This window comes from Hylobates moloch, unplaced genomic scaffold (assembly GCF_009828535.3).
Source record: "Hylobates moloch isolate HMO894 unplaced genomic scaffold, HMol_V3 SCAFFOLD_11, whole genome shotgun sequence".
Taxonomy (NCBI): domain Eukaryota; kingdom Metazoa; phylum Chordata; class Mammalia; order Primates; family Hylobatidae; genus Hylobates; species Hylobates moloch.
The window spans coordinates 59513122-59537095 of record NW_026652286.1 but is presented as its reverse complement, the minus strand read 5'-3'; the positions used below and the strand labels follow the sequence as shown (position 1 = coordinate 59537095).

Genomic DNA, 23974 nt, shown 5'->3' with positions numbered 1-23974 from the left:
TGAGGCAGGAGAATCACATGAACCCGGGAGGTGGAGGTTGCTGTGAGTGGAGACCATGCCCACTGCACTCCAGCCTGGGCAACAGAGTGAGACTCCATCTCAAGAAAAAAAAAAAAAGAATACTGATCATGACATTTAGTTTCATGCATTCGTTTTTGAAATGTATATCACGTATATAATTCTCTACTTTCATGAAGTTTTTATATAGTGTATCACAAAAAACAATCAAGAAATCCAAGCTCTGAATAAAAAAAGAAATAAACTTACATAACTATTTGATGTATACTATTAACCTCTATGGACAAAAATACCTTTCCAGTGAAATGGTTTTTTTCACAAAAACACTTTTGTTTTTCTTTTACTATATAATAAAGCCCCCACTACCACGTGAAATCAGATACAGCTAGTTTTCCATTCTTTAGAGAAGGTTGGCTAGAATGCTTATCTTGCGTAAAAGAAGGAAATTAGAAAGTGACTTCCTACTTATCATTTAGGACTTTCTCGGCTCAAAATCTATCTTTTCCTACATATCTAAATAAATGAAATAGATGATAATTTTTTCATCCATTCCCTCTCCATGAAGTAACTACAATTCTAATATTGCTTTTTGTTAACTTATTAATAATATAACACACATTTTATATGAAAGTATAACTAGACCTCACTTACCACTTATGGCAGAGTTCTTTGGACTCTTAAGACACTTCCGATTCATTAGTGCCATAGTTCTTTCCATTTCCAATACTTTCTTCTCACTATCCTCCTTATCCAGCTTCAATTCTATGGCCCTAGGAAACACTCTACCACCTTAAGCTCCTTTCTCCTCAGGTCTTACATCACCTCCGCCTGGCAAAACTCCAACCCTAGATGAAACTAATCACCTTCTCCATGCCTATAATGAGGCAACAATGTACTGCTAGAGAAAACCACACAACAAAACATAATCACCACACTCAAAGGGATCTGAACACAGCCCAAGTAAACCTGTCATTTTAGTCTGATCTATACAAAACAAGTACTTCAAACCACAAAAATTCTCTTCAGGCCTTTTACCCTCTATCCTTTCTTTCAGCAAAGACCCTGCCTTCTGCTTAGTGAGAACCATAGAAGCTAACAGATATGACCTTCCAATGGGAAGCTGAGGAGGTTCATGCCTGATAGCTTCTGTTTTGCACCATTTTTTCTTTTCTCCCCTCCTATTACATTAGATAGTAGTTAAAGCTATAAGCATGGGATAAATTATTTACAGTGAAAAAAAGAGAGACAATAAGGGAGCCTAGAACCAATCCTTGAAGAATTCTAAAGTTTGATGCCCAGGAAAATAAACCTTCAAAGAAACTAGAAATTTGCACTAAAAACAAGTCAGCTACATTCTGCTATATATACATACATATATATTCAAACAAACTGATTTTGAAGACAAATATTACTCTAGTGTTTTCCAACAATACTAAAACATCAGTCCTTTGATAGATGAAATTTCACAATGTTATTATTACTGAGGTCCAAAGAAGCCTTTTCCCCTGTGGAAATAAAATAATCTTGACAGAAATTTTACCAGCCAAGGGTGAGGAACTTAGGGGTGGAGAACATGAAATTATTACCCTTTGCAGACACAAAACTTTCCAGTTGTAATATAGATAACTCTGGCTCCTCAAGAGCATATGTAGATTTAAAATCCTTAACTATAAACAGTAGGCTTCAGGCCTGGGTGGTCTGTGCAATGTCCAATAATATATAAATTGGCTTATCCTCAAAATAAATATTTCCTTTTTCATTACTCTGAGTCATGAATAACATTTAATCTTTGTTCAAAAACAGAAAAAGGATTTCAAGAAAACCTTTTAGCTGTAAGGCCAATAGATCGATAGCTCAGTATACTACCACAAATGACATGCATGTAAAGAGATCTTAAATTACTTTCTCAGAATCTCAAGGAACACTGAGAAAACTAGGAAGATTCTCAATAAGAAATTGACTCAGTGCATACAATGATCACTGATATTTTCTATACAATGTTTAATAATAAGCTATGACCTAAGGGATGAAATGAAATACAAAATACCTTGTGCTCCTGTTTTTATCTCAGAGATAATTTGGCATCCTATAAAAGCCACCTAAACACTATTTTAAAGTTAAGTGTGTCTTTTATTTTCTTTAAATATGCTATCAAATGGTGGCTGGTTGGGTTAAATTCATCTTTAAGAGAATGTTCAAATATTTCATAAAAGGGGCATACCAATTATTTTCCAGAAGTGTTTAGATCCTTATTAAACTTTGGTCTGACATAGTAGTCAAACAAAGGAAACAAATTTGGAGGAAGAGAGGAAAAAGAAGAGAAGAGAAAACATTGAGAAGTAATAGACTCAATTTATATGCAATATGGTGAAATGGTTCCCTGAAACAATCCAAAGAATTGTTCTCTTTCAGAATGAAAAGAGTCCAGTATTCTTCATGGATGATAGGAACTTGGTCTGACTCAGTACTTGCTTCCATATCTGCTTAATGAATTGGCCAGAAAATATTCTAAAATCATAACAAAGACATATTATCAGAGTGTAAAGATTCCAAAATCATCACAACCAGATGTGTAGGACTAAAAATCTTGGCTTCTAGCTATATTTCTCACTATCAGTTTATATTATTTGTTCTAGCTCTAAATTTCTTCCTTCCAAAAGAGCTGATCTAAGTGTGAACAGACAATAAATTTCTAGTCAATCTCTTTTACGACAACAGCTGTGAGTAACATTCCAATTTCTTCTTTATGTCAAAGTTTCATGTTTTAATTGTAGCTTATTATTACTGTGGCCAATTTACTCTAGAAAATAAGAATGTATAACCTATAACTATATTCTACAACTAATTTCAGACCCATCTCATGACATTTCAAGTAGTTCACAGCTTTAAAATAACATACAATCTATTTTCATAAGTCTCTTAGAAAATCTAGTCAATTATTTCTCAACAAAATGAACTTTAATACTATAAGCAAGATAATGCCCTCAAAGCTAATAAACAAAGAATAAAGTTTAAGATTTTTCCGACTTCATTGATAAAATTAACCTACCATAGATCTGGAAGATTGAATTTAAATGACAACAGACTATAAACAGTGAGCTTAAGGCTGGAACTACATTGCAAAGATTAAACAGTTGAAATTCTTAAAATGTACAGACTGCATTCAAATAAGTCTTCAATACATATCTGAATACATTTCATAAGAAAAAGTGATCAATTCATGATAAAAGATCAAAGAGATTATAAATATATGCTAATGCAAAGTATAGTTCCTTCCTACTAAAAAGAAACTATCAATAATATATAAACAGTAACATAAATTTAATTTGGATCTAAAATGCCATTTATCTACATACTTGTCACACTTAAAATGACATGACTATTAATGTTAAGTGCCATAGTGGATTACTAGTTACTTCCTTGACATTATAAATTAAAGTAAAAGCAGAAAACAAACAACAAAAAAAAAAAAAGAAAAAGAACAGAAAAGAAAAGTGAGATGGGGGAGGAGAGGAGAAAAAAGAGAGAGAGACAGACTGAAACATAGACAGAGATCATAGACATCTGACTACAAAGTAGCTTTTATCCTCTTTTCTAGTTTAAAACCTAGTCACAATAAAGGAATTTCAAAAATTTTTAACAGCACTAATTAGAAATATTTACTATTTCAAATAGAAAGATAAAGCATTCCATGATATGGTATGATATTTCCACTACAGTTTAAACTATGTCATATGTAAAATCCAAAATATGCATTAAGAAATCTTTTACCAAACTTCTATCTTCCTTGATTTCTAGGTCCTTCATTTAATTTCATATTTCCTTTCTGAAAGGCTTGCCATCACAATGTGGTATTTACGAGTACAAAAATAATACTGGGTCTATTTGCCATGTCGCTCACATAAATTTCAAAATATTCAATTGTTTTAAAATAATTACTGGTATTTGAAAGTAAATTATGCAAAAATTCCACTTCTGTCTCTGCCACTAACTCCTGTGTGATCTAAGAAAAGCTACAAAAATTTTTCATGTTCATTTTCTTCACCAGAAAATTGACAATGCTGTATTACATAATCTCTAATTTGCTTCATACTCTAAAACCCTATGATCCTATGAAACTTAAGTATTGGTATTATTCACTTTAGAGAATAACACTTTTATTTATGAAACGTTGCAACATACTGGACTAAAAAGAACACTAAATCAGCTTACGGTTTATGAATTTTTAAACTTCGGTTACTTTTAATATGCAAGAATCAAGATATATGTCAAATATGTCAACCAGTTCCTAGAGTAAAAGTATGAGTGAAGTCTGGCTCTACTAGGATAAATAATGAACCAAAATAAAAATGGTAGGAGCCAAATCTTGACAGCTTTAAGACATGGAAAAAATTCTAAAGGAATGGAGAAGAGGACAGTGATGATGATATTGCAGTAACAAAATATGAAGAATCAGAATTTAGCAAATATTTTCAAAATGTGCTCTTTACAGTAACAGTTATTGTATCCAATCTCCATTTAAGAGATTAAATAGGACAAATTTATCTTAGTTTCCTTATTTTCTCTGTAAATATTCTAATATGCACATTGATTGCTCAAAAATAAAACACTACTCCAAATAGGACCACATACACTTCTCTTCATATTAGTTGTTATATGCTTGTCAAGACTGAGCTGTATTTGTCCCCAAATGTGTTCATGTCAGTTGTACTTCTCAATGTAATTATGTAACTGGCTTACATATTACATAAAACAAAAAGGAAGAAAGTTTTTTTTTTTTTTTTTCATGAAAACTGAGTTGAATGCTTTGGAAAGACAATATCTTATAACAAAAACAACTCAGAACTCCACCTAGCAACTCATACTCACAAAAAACGCCTTGGTAAATAAGCAGATATTTATGTGCTAAATTGAAATAAAGTACTTAATGTATACATGTATCCATATTTTGTAGACAATGTTAATAGAAACAAATCTCATGCTACTGCTATGAAGACAGCCTTCCTTGCATAGATTTTTGTCACCTCCGCTCAGGGCTCAAAATGAAGATATGGGGAGCTGAACTTCCCCAACTGCCCCCACAGACCTGCAGCATGAAACAGAGCTGGCCAGATAATTGGCTTGCTCTTATATGTCACTCAGATTTCATGGTTGTGTTTATAGTAGCTGATTGATATAACAATATAACAGGAAAGAACAAACATTAATAGCATGTAAAGAGCGCCTACAAATCAGAGCAATAAATTTAAAAATAAAAAATAGGTAGAGGTAGGAAATCGAAATGGCTAATAAACCGATGAAAAGGTGTTCCACCTCACTAGTTATCAGAGAAATACAAAGTACAGCAAAAATGAGGTATTACGTACATTTTAGATGATTTGACTGAAAAAGATAAAAATTACCAACATGAACTAGGATGTAGGAATCAATAAGCACTCTTGGAGCGAAAATACATGGATACTGCCTTTTTTGGAGGCCAATCTGGCAATATCTATTAACATTAAATATGTCTGGTACATTTGAACCAGAGAATCCATTCGTAGCTAAGTGTCTAACCTATCAATAATATATAAACAGTAACATAAATTTAGAAATACTGGAACAGGAGCACAAAGATATTTTAAAAACAATGTTCATGGTTGTACAGTTTGCAACAATGAAAACCTGCAAATAGTATAAATGTCTGTTGAGAAGGTTTAAATACTTATTTATAGATTTTTTTTGCAGCCCCTAAAAACAATGAGGATACGTACTGACATTTGGATAGAATCCTGAGATGCATTATTAAATAGAAAAACACTACAGAACAATATATAATTTGTGATCTCATTTTTTAAAATATAAACATAGGTACAAAGGTATGTATAGAAATAATTCTGTGTTGAACCTAGTGGCTCAAGTCTACAATCTCAACACTTCGGCAGGCCAAGGCAGGCCGATTCCTTGAACCCAGGAGTTCCAGACCACCGTAAGCAACGTAAGGAGACCCCGCCTCTAAAAAACAAAAGTAAAAAATTAGACAGGAGTGGTGGTGCACACATGTGGTCCCAGCCACCCGGGAGGATGAGGTGGGAGGACTGCTTCAGGCCAGAAGTTTGAGGCTGCAGTGAGTCATGACTGTGCCACTGCACTCCACAGTAAATTGAAAGAGTCTCAAAAAAAAAAAAAAAAAAAAGAATTCTGGAAGGATATATGCAAACTGTTAAGATGGTTTCAACTAAAAAAAGAGAACTACAAAGAGGGAGGTATATAAAGGGGTGAGAATTTTCCATTTTTATTATTTATACTTTTGCATTGTTTGAATTTTTAAATGAAACTATTATTTATATAATTAACAAAATTTTAAAAAGAAACGGAGACTTCTAATTTTTCTGTTTCACACATTAATTAATGAGAAATTTTGGATACGAAAAGTCTCTATTTTATCAATTCTTCTACTAAATAATTAACAGACTCATGATTTCTAACCCATATAGAAGATTTGTAGTTAAAACTGGGTAATAAATCAAGGCAGAATATGTATTTTGGCAAAATATACATACGGAAATATTAAAGGAGGTTGGCGCTGAGAAGAAAGCAAGAGGGGGAGAAAGAGACCTGATAATCTTTGACTTTCTAAAGTAATTATATGAATAGCTATTTTCTGTTTTAACTGAGAACATTCCCATTACAGAAATTTAAGATGTTGAGAAAAATGTCTTGACTCTACTTGTTGTGAACTACTAGAATAGGTTGCCAAGAGAAGCACTGGAATTAAATTCTCTGGAATTTCTTAAAATTACAGATTTTAAAGACAATTACAGAAGCTATTTCCTGATGTGACTTACGGCTCTGCTATTCAGAGTGTGACATGAGGACCAGGACTAGCATCTCCTGGGAGAGTGTTGGAACTACTGAAGCTCACATCCCACCCCAGACCTACTGAATCTTAATCTGCATTTTTAAAAGATCCATGTTAAAGTTTGGGAACTGCTTTATAGCCCTTACATCAGACATATAAATTTGTAACAGTTTATTAACAACTGCATATTAGGAATCAATAAAGAGAAATACCTCACTTGATTAAAAAAAAACCCTTTCTTTTTCATCCTTATCAGTACTATTTCTGTTTTTCCAAAGAACAATAAAAAATTAATGCCCTATTTTATTAGGCCTATTTCTTTTAAGAAGGTAAAAGCTCCATCAGTCTAACTCGTATTTACTCACACGGTTTTTGTTAATCATTACAATGTAACAGAAAATTAAAAGGGATGTAATACAAATCCAAAAGAAATAGATAATAAATTCAGGAAAGTGACCAGAATTTTAATGATTATAAACTTCTTAGCATTCAAGTAATTTCAACAAGTTAGGCTTGCTATAAATAAATGTCTCTACGTGTTTCATATCAGTAGAAGTTGCTGGTGGTTTTCAAAAGTGAGATAAGGAAAGCCTTATCTTTCATAAGAATCCCTGAAAATATCTTACAATCACACCCTGCAAGGAAGGTTCGTCCACAATATTAGAATTTGTAATTGTCAAATACAACAAACATTTTTTAACATTCAAGGAAGAAACAGAAGTTAACAATCGTGCTTCCAATAATAGAACTGGATGCTTTTGTGATAATAAAAGAAATCTAACCTGATAGGCTCAATTGTTTTCCACTGTCTGATTTTTAATATTATTCTTGTTCTGAACATGCCCAAAGAGCTCAAAACCATAAAAATTGCATAATCCATTTCAGTGATCAAATCACTTTAGAAAACATTTGAGAGCAGCTGAGATTCAGAGGTCCTAAGCTGTCACAAAGCTTGAAAACCCAAAGCTGTGTTCTCCTCCTCTTTACATTTTGCATTTGAGGATGACAGGAACATGATAAACAGCCAGCACTCAGCCACCATCAAGGCCCTACCAGTACAAAGAGGCTTTGTGATTAACAAGGGAAAATAAAAAAGGGAAGAGACCCACTTTTTCCTTCCTCTAGGGAAGACGCTAGACAGAGATGACTGAAATTTTAGAACTTAAAAGCTTCTCCCATTTCTATTAGCTCACTTTGCAGGTAAACATTTTCCTGGCTCAGTGACTCAATCACACATCTGAAACAAAATCTGCTGAAAATTGATAATGGTGGGAAAATATTCTGTTTTGCTGTGAATTTTGGATGAACTTGTATATAGATGGTGTACTTTCTCTCCCAATGAGCCCATTCACTGAAACTATATAACATGAAAAATAAGCCTCCAAATATGGATGTTTTATTTGAAGTTTTAAGGATGTAGACTGGAATAAGGCCAAATAATTTCCATTTGTGCTATCTATGCTAGCACAGATTTCTTAAAAATGTCTGAAATATTTAATATTTAAGACATTTAATATTTAGGACATTTCTTAAAAATGTCTGAAATAGACCATGGAAGAGGAAAAAAATGTAACATGATATATATATGTAGTGTGTGTGTGTATTCTCGCTCTACACGTGTACACACATACACATACACACACACACATAAAATTTCCTTCTGTGTTGCTATTCATTTCAAAAATTATCCATGGCAAGTACAGTGGTTTGGAAATACCTTTTCCCTATCCTTTTTTTCCACTTCTGGTGTCCCCTACAGCCATGGCCGCTGTCGCAGGGGAACCCCTGTCCCCAGAGGAATTGCTCCCAAAAGGCGACGTGCAGAAGACTAAGGAGGAGTTGGAGAAGGACGACGAGGAGAAGCTAGATGAGACCTTGTCGGAGAGACTATGAGGCCTGACGGAGATGTTTCCGAAGAGGGTCCGGTCTGCGGCCAGAACCTCTTCTTTCTCTCCCTCTTTGTGGCTCACAAAATGTACAGGTTTTCCAGGGCAGCAGTGTGGATTGGGACCACTTCCTTTATGATCCTCGTTCTTCCCGTTTTCTTTGAGACTGAGAAGATGTAAATGGAGCAACAGCAGCAACTGCAGCAGCAGCAGATACTTCTAGGGCCTAACCCAGGGCTCTCAGGAGGAATGCAAGGGGCTCTACCTTCACTTCCTGGAAAGATCTAGATTGTTACTGCTGTATATGAGCTGTCTCTGTGGGAGAAGTTAGAAATTCAATTGTGTTTGAACTGCTGATTATTTGGATTTTTTTTTTTTTAACTTTGGCACATTGATCCATCTAAACCTGGTGGGGAGAAATCTCCCCACATTGCCTTATGAAGAGACTTAACTTGCAACTGTGCCCTCCACGCTATCCTGACTTACTTCAGTCTTCACTCTGATACCACAGTGCAGCCATGCAAATGGTTACTCCAGCTCTAGCCACACACTCTTTTCACAAAATTGCTCCTAGCTAGAAGATCTCACTTTCTCCTGTGGGGTAGGAACTGATGCCAGTGGGAGTGATGTGCCCCTGACCATTAATGAATGCTTTTTTTTTTTCCTTAAAGAATGGAGCTGTTGGGGAGGGACATGCACACAATGTAAAACAGACAAAATGCATTACAACTGTGGTGTAATGTGGCCACTATGAATCCCTATGCATAAGAGGAAAGAGGCTGGCTGCAGCTTCAGCCACAGGATGGGGACTGGGGAAGACAGAGCAGGAGCTCATTTCCTCTGCACATTTTGGCTGTTAGATTTGTGTGTGTGTTTAAAAAAACAGAAGCCAGTGCTCATTTTTTGTATTTAAATATTAAAAGTGATTCCAACTGAAAAAAAAAAAGCCTTTTCCCCAAAATAAACACAGAATAAAGTAAAATAATTATTGTGCAAAATATAATCAATATCAATATATAATCAAATATATATAATATACGCTGAAAATATAATCAAGTTATTAACTGATTATATTTCTAAAGACTATAAATGTAATTTCTATTCAAACTAAATTGGAATGTATTCTTAGCAAGGGACTTAGATGTACATATGGTATAGGAAGTATATGTTTGTGGTCAGTTTGTATCTGGCAATCTGTGACTTAATTTTGATCAAGAATGTGCCAGACTTATATTTAAAAATATATTCACAGTTTTATTGAGATACCATTGAAATGTTATACAATTCACTATCTAAAGTGTATCAGTCAGTGGTTTCTGGTATATTCAGACTTGTGCAGCCATCACCACAATTACTTTTAGAACATTTTCATCAACCCTAAAAAAAAACCATTACCCATTAATAGTCATTCCCTACACTCCCAACTCCCCTAGGCCACCAATCTAATTTTTATCTCTACAGATTTTTCTATTCTGGACATTTCTGATAAATAGAATCATATAAATATGACGTTTGCCACTTAGATTTAAGTAATAAAAACAACTAACATTTATTGAGTGCTTACTATGCAGTAGACATTCAATACAATAACACCATGAGGTAAGTACTATTATTATCCCCACTGCAGATGAGAAATGTGAGGCAAAAGAGGCTATACAACTTACCCAAGGTCACAAAACAAGTAAGATGGAGAAGGATTTGAACCAACACAGCTGGACCCAAGTTCCCTCTCAACTACACTATAGTGTCTTTTGATTACCTCTGACACAGAACTTAAACAAAAGAAAATAACAGAAAGAGTAGGCTTGAGAAAGACACAGTGAGTTATAGCATAGCCCAGTGAGTTATAGCACCTCACAAGCAGTAAAGCAAACAGTTAAATTTAACTGCTTCAAATTTGAGCATCTGTATCAGTAAAGTCTCGTCTAAGAACTTTCTGTGATTAGTAATAATGCTACTTAAACAAGAAGCAGACAGCATGCAAAAGAGGATTCCAGAACTCGAAAGGATATAATGTTTGGATGTTTAGTCACACTCAACATTGCTAAGAGTTATCACCAGTTTCTTAGTGAAGAACTGAAGATTAGTATAAAAATCCATTTCTAGGGTTTATATGGACATACAAAGGCATATAATCATATAGCCTACATAATATAATCTCATTTGAGAAGCTGAAAGACATATATACACACATACACATACACACACACAAATGTGTGGAAGGAGAGAGGAAACAAGTGAAGGCAGGAGGAAGGAAAGGGGCAAAGGAGGGAGGAAAAGAGGAAGAGTGAGGGCAAGCAGGACCAACAGACAGAGGCATAGCCAACAGACTAAAAGGATATAAACAAAGCTGGTAGTTACTTGTCTTTGAAAGAAGAGATTATGGGTGATAATTAGTATTATTTTGTTCAATCATATTTGCTCATTTTTCCACAATGAGCAAAAGACATGTTTTTACCCCCAAAAAATCACTTTAATATAATCTTAATTTGTGGCCATTGTCCTCTAAAATGATCTACAAAACTCCAGCTATTGCCTTTAATTCACAGGGCATCATGTCTCTATATGAAGCTTCCTCATTCTCAATGAATCTTTTTATATTCATCATAAATTCCCAAATTAAAAAATATTTTGAGGAATCATATTACATATTACAACATAATTTAAGTAAACAAACTCAAAAGTTAATTCTTTAAGGTATCTGCATTTTATCATCTTTTCATAGTGAACCGCTTCCAACTTCTGTATTTATAATTTGCAAATTATATCTTATTCCAAATAACTTTAATCTCATATTTTCAAAATCAGATTATATTTATATCTTAAGCCTAAATGAGATGGAATTAGTTGTAATTAAAACTGAGGTGTAAAGGTATGTAAGTTTATATAGTTGGAATCACTTATTTTGGCTAATGTAATGGATCCTCTAATAATATTTAAACATAAAGGGATATTTAGTTTAAAAGTAAATTCAAATAAGTTTATATAACTTCAAACCTCATTTTAGAAGACATCCATTAAAAGGTTGTCCTAACATGGAAACTGGGAGTAATCTACCCCTTGGGGTTATAGGCAGGTCTTGAGGTCAATGTTTTTAATAGATCCCTGAAACATCACTGTATTTCATTATAAAGTTAAAAAGTTATTCCCAGTTTTGTAATTTACCAACCAGATGATATACTAGCAAATTCTGGGAAAATAATGTCTTATAGCTACACTGAAGATACACACAAAATGAATGTATATCCTTTAAATATAAAGGGCTATTCTAGATAAATACTGAAGACCTCCTCTTACCTCACTGCTTCTAGCAACCATTTCCTCTGAACCCTCCCTTCTCTTCGCCTTCACTTCCTCCCTTACAGGCAGGGAGAGAAACAGTCAACTATAAAGAAAGAAGGCCAACTGCATGGCAGCTCTTTGGCTAAGATAATTTTTTAAATTGCTTGTAGATACTTTTTTTTTCTTTCAAGAGACAAGATTCTCCTTATGTTGGCCAGGCTGGAGTACAGTGGCTACTCACAGGCACAATCGTAGCGCACTACAACCCTGAATTCCTGGGCTCAAGCAATCTTCCTTTCTCAGCCTCCTGTGTAACTGGGACTGTAGGCATGTGCCACCATGCCCAGCTCTTGCAGATACTTTAAGAGTCACCTGTGGCTTTATTTAGTTATGATAAAACATGTCCAGAAAGATCTAAATAACGAAGAAAAAATGGATACCTTGTTTGGCTTCATTCATCACTCATTTTAATCTTTCTAGCTTTTTAAATCCAGTTTTCAGGATACACTAACAACTAGTTCAGAGTAAGGCTGGCAAGAGAGAGAAGGATGGCAAAATTTTGCTTCTCTGCAAATTCAGGGCCAATACATTTGTTTCTTTGCATTGCCCTCTTCTTCCCACCCCTACCTGCTCTGAAGTGCCAATCTCCACTCTATACTCCGAGATCCCTTTTTGTCCAGTCCCATTTACTGTGCTGTCCCAAATTCCTCTAGTCAGAATGGTGTCAGAGTGGAGAAGAAATGGAGAAGAAAGGGAAAAAAAGAGGAATGAAAGGAAAAGCCCCACTTTAAATCATAATCCCGATCCTTTGGCTCCTCAATCTGTAGTACTAACCTATTTAGTTTTGTTATCTTATATTTTGTAGGAATGGGTCTCCCTATGTTGTCCAAGCTGGTATCGAACCCCTGGGCTCAAACAATCCTTCTGCCTCAGCTCTTAAAATGCTGGGATTACAGGAATGAGCTGCTGCATCAGGCCCTTATTTTGTTTTTAACCATTCTCCCCCTAAGATCTCCAGTTCTGTCCTTCTGTCCCACCACTCCCCATCCCCCCACATGCTGAACTCTAGCTCCAAATATGGGATTGTGGAGTAGCTCACATCTGGATAATTCCCAGTCCTTTTGCTTTAGTGCTAACATGCTGGACATCAATGTATTTTCCCAAAGAAATATTATCATAAATATTATTTGTTTCTATAGTACCATTGGTACTGTACTTCAACTATATTTTATAGGTTGAATAACTTTTAAAGGTGGGCTTGGAAACATAATGTTTAAAAATATTATGTTCTTGTAGGATTATCTGTTCTAACTTTTCATAGCCACAGAGATCATTTTATCCATGACAAATTTAAGATGAAAGAAGACAAGTATCTTATTGAAGGCCACAGAGTTTGTAAGTGGTAGAGCCAAAACCTAAAGAGGGGTCTGTTATACATGGCATTGAAGACTGTACGATTTCTGTTCTACCATGGAACCTCCTAAAACACATGTATGTTTTTTAATTAAGTCAATGAAAACTCTGAAAGGCTAAAAATTTTACTTCTAATCCTTAAATTTTTTTAACTGAGTCTCATTCATTCAAACATTTACTGGGTACTGTTTTACCTAAAACTCCCTCTAGTAATCACCAGTACTAATAAACTATTACTGACATTGTTAAGGAAAAAAATACTCAAATTATTTTAAAAACTCACCATTGCTATTAGAAATTCATCATAATTATTTCTTTTACCTATGAATGTTTGATGTGCTGAGACTTCTGCAAAGGTAATAGATTGTTATATATAAGACACCCTTCTTGCTCAAAACAGAAATGCTTTATTGAAAAAATGTTTTTGTAAAATCTGTGGACAGTCATTTTCAAAACAACAATAATTTATTTTCATTTCTCATAACTTCTAAAGAGTAAACTGAATTTATAAGAATTATTAATTTTTGTCAATAATATAAAAAGAATTTGTAAAACATGAAACAAATTTACTTTTTCATGAGACAACGATTGTTACTATTAAATTCTAGGTAAATTGTAACTTACAGAAAAATAAGATTACACAGTGCCAATTTGATTTACCTTAACAATGCTAACAGGTTAAAATTGCATCAGGTTAGAAGTGTATACCAAGATATATATATATATATATATGGCTCATCCTTTAAGTTCAAACAACCATCTTGATTGACAAAGAGGCTACTGTATCCAGTGGAACCTCTGAGAACTATTGTAGAACTAGAATAAGACCATCAGCAATGAATAACATATTAGTGGTGTGAGTTTTCCGCTGATTTAAAAACATGTGAATGTCATCCACTTTTGAACTTTGACATCAGTGAAAAATCACAAACAAAATATTCACATTTTTAAAACCACCTAAGAATGTCATTTTTATTGCAAGTTTTTGAAAGGCAACTGGCCACTTTTGACATGATTGTGCCCCATTAAGTCCTTACCTTAGGGGGTTGCATTTTAGGTTCATGCTGTTTCTCCATACAATACTTCTCTTTGCCTTCTACTAAAACAATTTATATTCACTATAAAATGTTAGAGTAATTTCTTTATCTGCGCACAACTACCTCAAAGACTGACAGGTAAAAAAATGACAACAGATTTGCCACAAGTTTCTCATTCTTAGAGTACACTCAACAAATGAGCAGGCTAATTTTTTTCTACCAATAAAGAAAGTCAGATCATAGTCACGTGACTTGGTGTAATAAGCTTTGTATTCTCACAGGAAATGATTCACAGCATTTATGAACCTATGTTTTCTCATCTTTTCCATTTGTTTCGAGGAAAGTAACAGTTCTAACAATCTCAATACTTCTTTTCATTGAACAAATTTGGCATTTTTGGTAAACTCACAGGTTTGGTTGCCAATAAAAGAAGTGCCTGATTTCATCTATATGTATCTTCTGAGGAATAATGGCTTCATGTATGTCCGTGTCTATACATATATACACACACACACGCACACACACACACACACACATATATATATATTTTTGAGAGAAGGTTTTGCTCTTGTTGCCCAGGCTGGAGTGCAATGGTGTGATCTCGGCTCACCACAACCTCTGCCTCCCGGGTCCAAGCGATTCTCCTGCCTCAGCCACCCAAGTAGCTGGAATTACAGGCACATGCCCCATGCCCAGCTAATTTTGTATTTTTAGTAGAGACAGGGTTTCTCCATGTTGGTCAGGCTGGTCTCGAACTCCTCATCTCAGGTGATCTACCCGCCTCAGCCTGAAATTCTGTCTTTTAGTCAACTTTCTCTCTTGGTTTAAAAACAACAATCATTACTCTTTACTCTGCGTTTGCTAAGTGATCAGTCACTGTTCTAGGTGCTCACGTGTTTTAGTTCAGTGTTTTTTCTCACTACTGGCTGTTATCCATCAGAAAGTCAAAGCAGCTTTTTAAATACATAAATTAGAATAGAAAATATCCAAATATATCACATGTAGGAAGGTTAAGTATTTTTCTGGGAAATTTATATACATACATATACATGTATATATGGTAACATAATCATAATATATAAAATATCGTTCTTATTTTGGGTCACATCAAAAACATTCGAAAGACACTGTGTCGTAATCAATCCTCACAGCCCTATCTATGAGGCCCACATGTTAATTTACACTTTTCATAATGAAGAAAACGAGGTGTAGCAAAGTTATGTAATTTGTCTAAAGTCAGACAGCTAGTGTGACAGCTAATAGTAGCCCCTAAATTTAACAAGCTATTTATAATGCCTCTTGCCACTACTCTGGCCTCTGCTTTACTGACTCCTTTCCTACTGCCTATGCTTCGAACATCAAGATTCTCCAGTCCACACTTGGAACACTTTTTCTTACTCTCCGTATTCTCACTACAGAACACTATCAACCTACATGGTTTAAACTAATATCTACATGCTGATAACTCCTAAATTTCTATCCCTGGCCCAGATTTATCACCTGAGCTCTGAATACCCAACTGATACCCATTATTTCTCTAGCTGAATGTATAAAAGAACCTCGGCCTCAGTATTTGCAAAGCTTGTATTCAATTTTCACACATTTTTCCTATTTTATAATTCGCTTACCTTCCAGCGTTTTTCCTCTTCCTCATCCAAGCAGCAATCCTCATACCTCAGATAAACCTACTCTCCACCGTATCATTGCCATAAGCTTTGTTCAAGTCCTCACCATTTCTCTGCTGGATAACCGCAACAGCATCCCCTATTACCTGTGATATACCCCCTCCAAATCCCAAATCCACTCTCTGCATTGCTGCAAGTAATCCCTTTACAATAAAATCTAATTATTTAAGGCACATCTCCTAACTCTGAAATACAACTTTTAACCTCTAAATTCTGTATATAATTTAATTTTTTAGGCTAGGTTCTTGTGTATTTTTAAGCAATATTTTTTTTAAAAGAACCTAAGACCATATGTTTGGCCATAAAACAAGTCTTAAAAAATTCAAAAACTTGAAATCATATCAAGTCTCTTCTCTGACCAGAATGGAATAAAACTAGAAGTCAATAACAAAGGGAACTTTGGAAACTACACATAGACATTAAACAATACACTCCTGAGTGACCGCTGAAGAAATTAAGAAGAAAATTTAAAAATTTCTTGAAACAAATGAAAATGGAAACACAATAAACCAAAATCTATGAAATACAGTGAAAGCAATACTAAAAGTTTGTAATAAGCACCTACATCAAAAAGCAGAAAAACTTTAAGCAAACAACCTAACAATGCATCTTAAAGAACTAGAAAAGCAAGAGCAAACCAAGCCCAAAATTGGCAGAAGAAAATAATGTCAAAGTAGAAATAAGAGAAATACACACAAAAAATACAAAAGATCAACAAAATGAAAAGTTGGTTTTTTGAAAAGATAAACAGATCAACAAAACTTTAGCCAGAATAACTAAGCAAAATGCAGAAATACATCAGAGATGAAAAAGGAGACAGTGCAATTCATGTAATTCAATTGAATTACAGCAGAAATGCAAATGCTCCTAAGAGACTATAATGATCAACTATATGCCAATAAATTGGAATACCTTCAAGAAATGAATACATTCCTAGACACACACAATCTACCAAAATTGAACCATGAAGAATTCCAAAACCTGAATAGACCAACAACAAAGGATGAGATTGAAACTGTAATAAAAAGTCTCCCAGCAAAGAAAAGTCCAGAACCTGATAGTTTCACTGCAGAATTTTACTATAAGAAGTAATACCAATCCTACTCAAACTATTCTAAAAATAAAGGAGAAAGGAATACTTCCAAACTCATTCTATGAGGACAGTAGTACCCTGATACCAAAACCAAAGACATAGCAATAAAAGAAAACTACAGGTCAATATATCTGATGAACACTGAGACAAAAATCCTCAACAAAATACTAGCAAACCAAATTAAACAGCACAGTAAAAAGATAATTCATCATGAAAAACTGGGATTTATCCCAGGGATGCAAGGATGGTTCAACATATGCAAATCAGCACTAAGTGAAAGCAGTACTAAGAGAAAAGTTATAACAATAAGCACTTACATCAAAAAAGCAGAAAAACTTTAAACAACCTAACAACGCATCTTAAAGAACTAGAAAAGAGCAAACCAAGCCCAAAATTAGCAAAAGAAAATAATAAATATCAAAGTAGAAATAAATGAAATATACACAAAAAATACAAAAGATCAACAAGACGAAAAGTTGGTTTTTTTGAAAAGATCAATGTGATACATCATATAAACTATGAAAAACAAAAAACATACGCTCATTTCAATTGATGCTGGAAAAGCACTTAACAAAATTCAACATCTTTTCATGATAAAAACCCTCAAAAACCTGGGTATCAAAGGAATATACTTCCACAAAATAACAGTCACATACAACAGACCCTCAGATAGTATCATACTGAATGAGAAAAAACTGAAAGCCTTTCTTCTAAGATCTGGAACACAACAGGGGTGCCCACTTTCACGACTGTTATTCAACATAGTACTGAAAGTCCTAGCTAGAGCAATCAGACAAGAGACAGAAATGAAATTCAAACTGGAAACGAAGAAGTTAAATTATCCTTATTTGCAGACGATAGACACGGAAAAACCTAAAGACTCTACCACAAACTATTAGAATAAACAAATTCAGTAAAGTTGCAGGATCCAAATCAACATACTAAAATCAGTAGCATTTGTATATCCCAAAAATGAACATTCTGAAAAATAAATCAAGAAAGTAATCCCATTTACAATAGCTACAAATACAATTAAATACCTAGGAATTAACAAAAGAAATGGAAGATCTCTACAATGAAAACTATAAAACACTGACACAAGAAATTGAAGAGGGCTGGGCGCGGTGGCTCACGCTTGTAATCCCAGCACTTTGGGAGGCTGAGGCAGGCGGATCACGAGGTCAGGAGATCGAGACCACGGTGAAACGCCGTCTCTACTAAAAATACAAAAAAATTAGCCGGGCGTGGTGGCGGGTGCCTGTAGTCCCAGCTACAGGCTGAGACTACAGGCTGAGAGGCTGAGGCAGGAGAATGGCGTGAACCCGAGAGGCGGAGCTTGCAGTGAGCCGAGATTGCGCCACTACACTCCAGCCTGGGTGACAGAGCGAGACTCCGTCTCAAAAAAAAAAAGAAATTGAAGAGGACACCAAAAAATAAAAAGATTTCCATGTTCATGGATTATAAGAATCAGTATTGTCAAAATGTCCACACTACCCAAAGCAATCTACAGATTCCATATAATCCCTATCAAAATGCCAATGACAGTCTTCACAGAAATAGAAAAAAAAATCATATAATTTATATGGAACCACAAATGACCCAAAATAGCCAAAGCTATCCTAAGCAAGAAGAACAAAATTGGATGAATCATATTACCTGACTTCAAATTACACTATAATTACACTATTTCTTCAAAAGAAGACATACAAATGGCAAGCAGGTATATAAGAAGGTGCTCAACATCACTGATCATCAAAGAAATGCAAATCAAAACTATGAGAAATCATCTCACCCCAGTTAAAACGGCTTTTATCCAAAAGACAGGCAATAACAAATGCTGTGAGAAGATGTGAAGAAAAGGGAACCCTTGTACACTGTTGGTAGCAATGTAAATTGGTACAACCAGTATGGAGAACAGTTTGGAGGTTTCTCAAAGAACTAAAAATAGAACTACAATATGAACCAGCAATCTCACTGCTAGGTGTATTCCCAAAAGAAAGCAAATCAGTATATCAAAGAGATATCAAGCATTCTCACATTTATTGCAGCATTATTCACAACAGCCAAGATTTGCAAGCAATATAAGTTCCCATCAACACATGAATGGATAAAGAAAATATAGTACATACACATAATGGAATGCTATTCAGCTATTTTTTTTTTTTTTAAAAGGCTATCATTTGCAGCAACATGGATGGGACTCAAGGACTTTAAGTAAAATAAGCCAGGAAAACAAAGAGAAAAATCACATGTTCTCCCTCATTTATGAAAGCTAAAAATTAAGACAATTGAACTCATGGAGATAGAGAGTAGAATAAGGGTTACCAGAGGCTGGAAAAAGTAGTGGTGGGGCAGAGTGGAGGGTAGTGGAGATGGTTAATGAGTACAAAAATAGAGTTAGATACAAAGAATAAGACCTACTATTTGATAGCACAACAGGGTGACTACAGTCAACGATAATTTATTGTATATTTTAAAATAACTAAGAATATAATTAGAATGTTTGTAACACAGAGAAATGATAAATGCTTGAGGCAATGAATCATGTATCCTGATGTGACAGTCAGGTATGCACTGTGTGCCCATATCAAAACATCTCATGGATCCCATAGGTATATACACCTACTATATACCTATAAAAATTAAAAATTTTAAAAATTAAAAATAAACATAGAACCGAATTAACATTAAAGACCTTTCACTTAAAAATCAGTAAATGGTTTAAAGGCCAAGATCAAAAGTTTTTTATTTGCTTCTAAAGTTATCTCTAATATACTAAGGTACGCTTATATAAAGATGTTCAAGAATAATCACAAGTCTTTCACTCAATACTTGCAGGTTGTCCAGCCAATAAATAGTCTGGTTTTCTTAAATAGATAAACTAAATCTACACCTTGAGACTAATAAAATCATTTATTTATGCCTTCACAGAGAATTGATTAGAATTCTCAAATGGCAAAAAGAAATAATGTTTCTAAAAGTTTAAAGTATAACAATAAACTCTGACTTACACTGATTTCTAACTAAAAATGCCATGCTGCACAATGTTGACATCAGATTATTTAAGATATTTCTACGTGAATCAGTCCTATATTGTCTATAGATTAACTGCTATGACAAGTTGGAACCATTCAATCTATATGTTAAAATAAACGTGGATTTGTTGTTGCTTTTGCAAAGGCATGTGGAAAGAATTTCTAGCTGGTACTTACTAGGTTGGGATTGAAGGAGTTATAATACACTTTACAGTACTATTTTAAGTTAATCTATAAAAATTATGCTGAACTACTTCCTTTCTCTCAAATATTCTTCATAGACAGATACCTAATGGTGAATATAAAATCAATGAATTAATATTTTAAAATGTTGCATTTTTCTTTTTTATGTGTGAGTAGGGTTAAGTGCAATAGTTTTGATGTTTATTATTGATTCTTTCTTTTGCTTCTTGATTAAAAGATTTAGTGATCAAAAGAAACTGATTTCTTTTTCCACATGACTGTTAGGAAGACCCCAATCAATCCTGAATGAAAAATTATGATGAATGCAAACTGCTTTGCCCATAAATACATATTTGGAAGTAAAGAAATTATTTCAAGGGGTGCATGAGACCAAATTTTCTAAAAAGTTTTTAAATATGACTTCTGCTTGGCCAAAATCGATAGAAACAAACAATGCCCTAAGGTACAGCAATGACAATAGCATACATAGTAGTAACAAGGTGATTAAACAAAGGAGGTAAAAGTATTATGAAGAATGCCCACTGAGATTATACAAAAAACTCTTTCAAAACATCCTCAGGATATGTTCCACCTTCCCTTGTAATCCAGTTCCTAACAGAATCCATAGCATGTATGGGTATCAAGAGACACTTGTGATGGCTAGCTACATGGCTGGCAGGCCAGCTGACCAGAACAGAACTAGAGCTCTCTCCTCACACATTACCTTTTCCCAGCCCAAGCCTTTGAAGCATTTCACATTACACACCAGAAGTAAGTGGATGATTCCATTTCAACATAAGCCTTACTTCTGGTGCATAATATGAAAATCGGATTATAACCTATGAGATTATATATGTAAAATAACTATTAAAAACTATTAAGAGCTATGTAAAAGTAAGTTATTTCATTACACATTATAGTTTTCACATAGTTTTCAATATCAAAAATGTGTTGCTTTTAAGTAAATTCATAGTATAGTCATCACATCTTGTGACATCTTTGGAAAACATTTATGAAACTACTTCTCAAGTTCTTTCTTTGAAAAAAAAATGGCATATTTTCTTTTTATTGAAAGCAGGCCTCATTTTCCCGTTTCCCCTCTGCCCATTTACAGATTAGGATAAAAACACAAGTCGACTTATTTCATATATAAAATTCTTCCCTATCCTCTTCTCAAAGGAGGTTACCATAAATGGAGTCCTGGGGACAATATCATTTGACTATCCAACTTCAGGCAATTAGATTTAACATAATTGTTAATAAATGAAATAAATGTGTCCTCAAATATATGTATTTATAATACAATTTAATTTTAAAATAAAATATTCAAATGCAATTGGACCTGCCAAGTGTTATGTACGACAGTGTTTGTTTATTCCCAACACAAGCTAGCATGCAGACAAATCTAATATTGTTTTGTTTGGTTGTAATACTTTATAAATTGTTTGATTTTACCATTTACCAAACCTCTGTTGTTGAGCTATTCAAACTAACTTCTGCCAAGAACAGCGAATTTGGTGATAGTACTTCTTTTAGGAGAAAAACAACCCCTTTCCTCAGAAAATTAAAAGTGTTTATTTTGGCACTTAAACCTTGTATTGAGCCTTCTGGAAAGTATTTTAAACTGTTGTTTTTAACCTAGACTTGTGACTGAAACAGGAAAAGGTTCCGTAGCTCTGCACCAAAACACATATTTATAGGGTTGATTTTCTTCCTACACCAAAAATACTGGGTTGATCGCAGCAGTTTTCAAAACATAATTTCCTAGACCCATGCTATAAATTGGGCCTTTATTGGTGTATTTAACAAATGATTTATTTTTAAACCTCAAAAACTTCTGATGACTAAGAAATGCTACACATTAATCACATATGTCTTTAAGTGCCACAATGGGAAAGATTTTAAATACCTGTTCTGTTAGGAATTTTCACGAAAAAGAAAATTTACTTAAGATTGGACTTTCTTCTTGGGTATGTCAACAAGTTATGTTTCTAGTTTTCAAGCTTTTTATGATTGCATTTTCCCTACTTGGTATGCTATATCTTCAGGCTAGATAGAACATAAAAATATAAAGACAAAGTATCTGAACTTTTTGAAATATTGTCCCAATAATGTGTCTGAATACAATTAAGAAGTTTTTAGAAATCAATGAGTCATTGTTCATAACTCCCACAACCCACCTCTAAATTATTAAAATATAGGAAAGAGGCCACAGGAAAAGTGTATTGCATATGAAGATACAGTGAAAGTAATAAATAGATCAAACAATTTCACAAAGACAACCAGATAGCTCCAATAATTCCTCAGTCATTAATGACTGATACAAAATCCTATGCATCCTAATGACTGATACAAAATCCTTCGCAGTTCAAGTCCTCCCTACCTTGGCTCTTCATCTATGTTTCCCCTTCTAAAAGCCTGGCTGTCTCTTTACAAGAATAATTACAGTAACATCATCATTTTTTATTTGCATATGACATTTTTAAAACTCAAAACAATTTAAAATTATATAATTGTGCTTTATAAAATGTTTATTAGGACATACTAGCAGGAAATTAGTGGTTTAAAAATTCTGGAAAAATAGAGATTTATGATCTCTATTATGTGATCCAGCAATCCCACTGCTGGGTACATACTCAAAATAAAGCAAATCAATATATCGAAGAGATATCTGCACTCCCATGTTTGTTGCAGCACTAGTCACAATAGTAAAATTTGGAAGGAGGCTAAGTGTCCACTGACAGATGAATAAATAAATAAAATATGGTACATAATATACAATGGAGTATTATTCAGCCATAAAAAAGAATGAGATCCTGTCATTTGCAACATAGATGGAACTGGAGATCATTATGTTAAGTGAATTAAGCCAGGCACAGAAAGGAAAATGTCACATGTTCTCACTTATTTGTGGGATCTAAAATCAAAACAATTGAACTCATGGACATAGAGAGTAGAATGATGGTTACCAGAGGGTGGTAAGAGTAGTGGGGAGTAGGGGGAGGTGGGCGTGATTAATGGGTATAGAAAAAGAAAGAATGAGACCTACTCTTTGATAGCACAACAGGGTGACTATAGTCAATAATAAATTGTACATTTTTAAATAACTAAGAGTGTAAATTGGATTGTTTGTAACACAAAGGATAACAGCATTTGATTACTATTCATCATACCCCTATATCAAAACATCTCATGTACAACTACTATGTCCCCACAAAAATTAAAAATAAATTTTTTTTTTAATTCTGGTACGGTTGGATTGTTTTATTCTTAAAGAAATACATCTACGAAACACATCCTACTAAAAATCCACAACTGTCTTTGTTAATTAAGCACAGATTTTAATTTGAAAAGCCTGGTCCCATCTGCTAAGATTGAATTTTGCTATATCCATAAATATAAAAAAAATCTATTCAAGTGAGGGCAATAAGAGTAAAATAAATGGAAATTAATTGGTATCACTAAAAATAAAGAAATAAAGATTATAAACGAGGGGACTCT

The 23974-nt window shown here is 34.0% G+C and overlaps 1 protein-coding gene and 1 pseudogene across 5 annotated transcripts in view; one reads left to right on the top strand and one right to left on the bottom strand.

Annotated features, from left to right (window-relative positions):
* The window catches only part of TMEM135 (transmembrane protein 135), a 278687-nt gene that overhangs the window by 56276 nt on the left and 198437 nt on the right, over positions 1 to 23974 (bottom strand). The window lies entirely within an intron of this gene.
* On the top strand, positions 8621 to 9033 carry LOC116477204 (mitochondrial import receptor subunit TOM22 homolog; annotated as a pseudogene).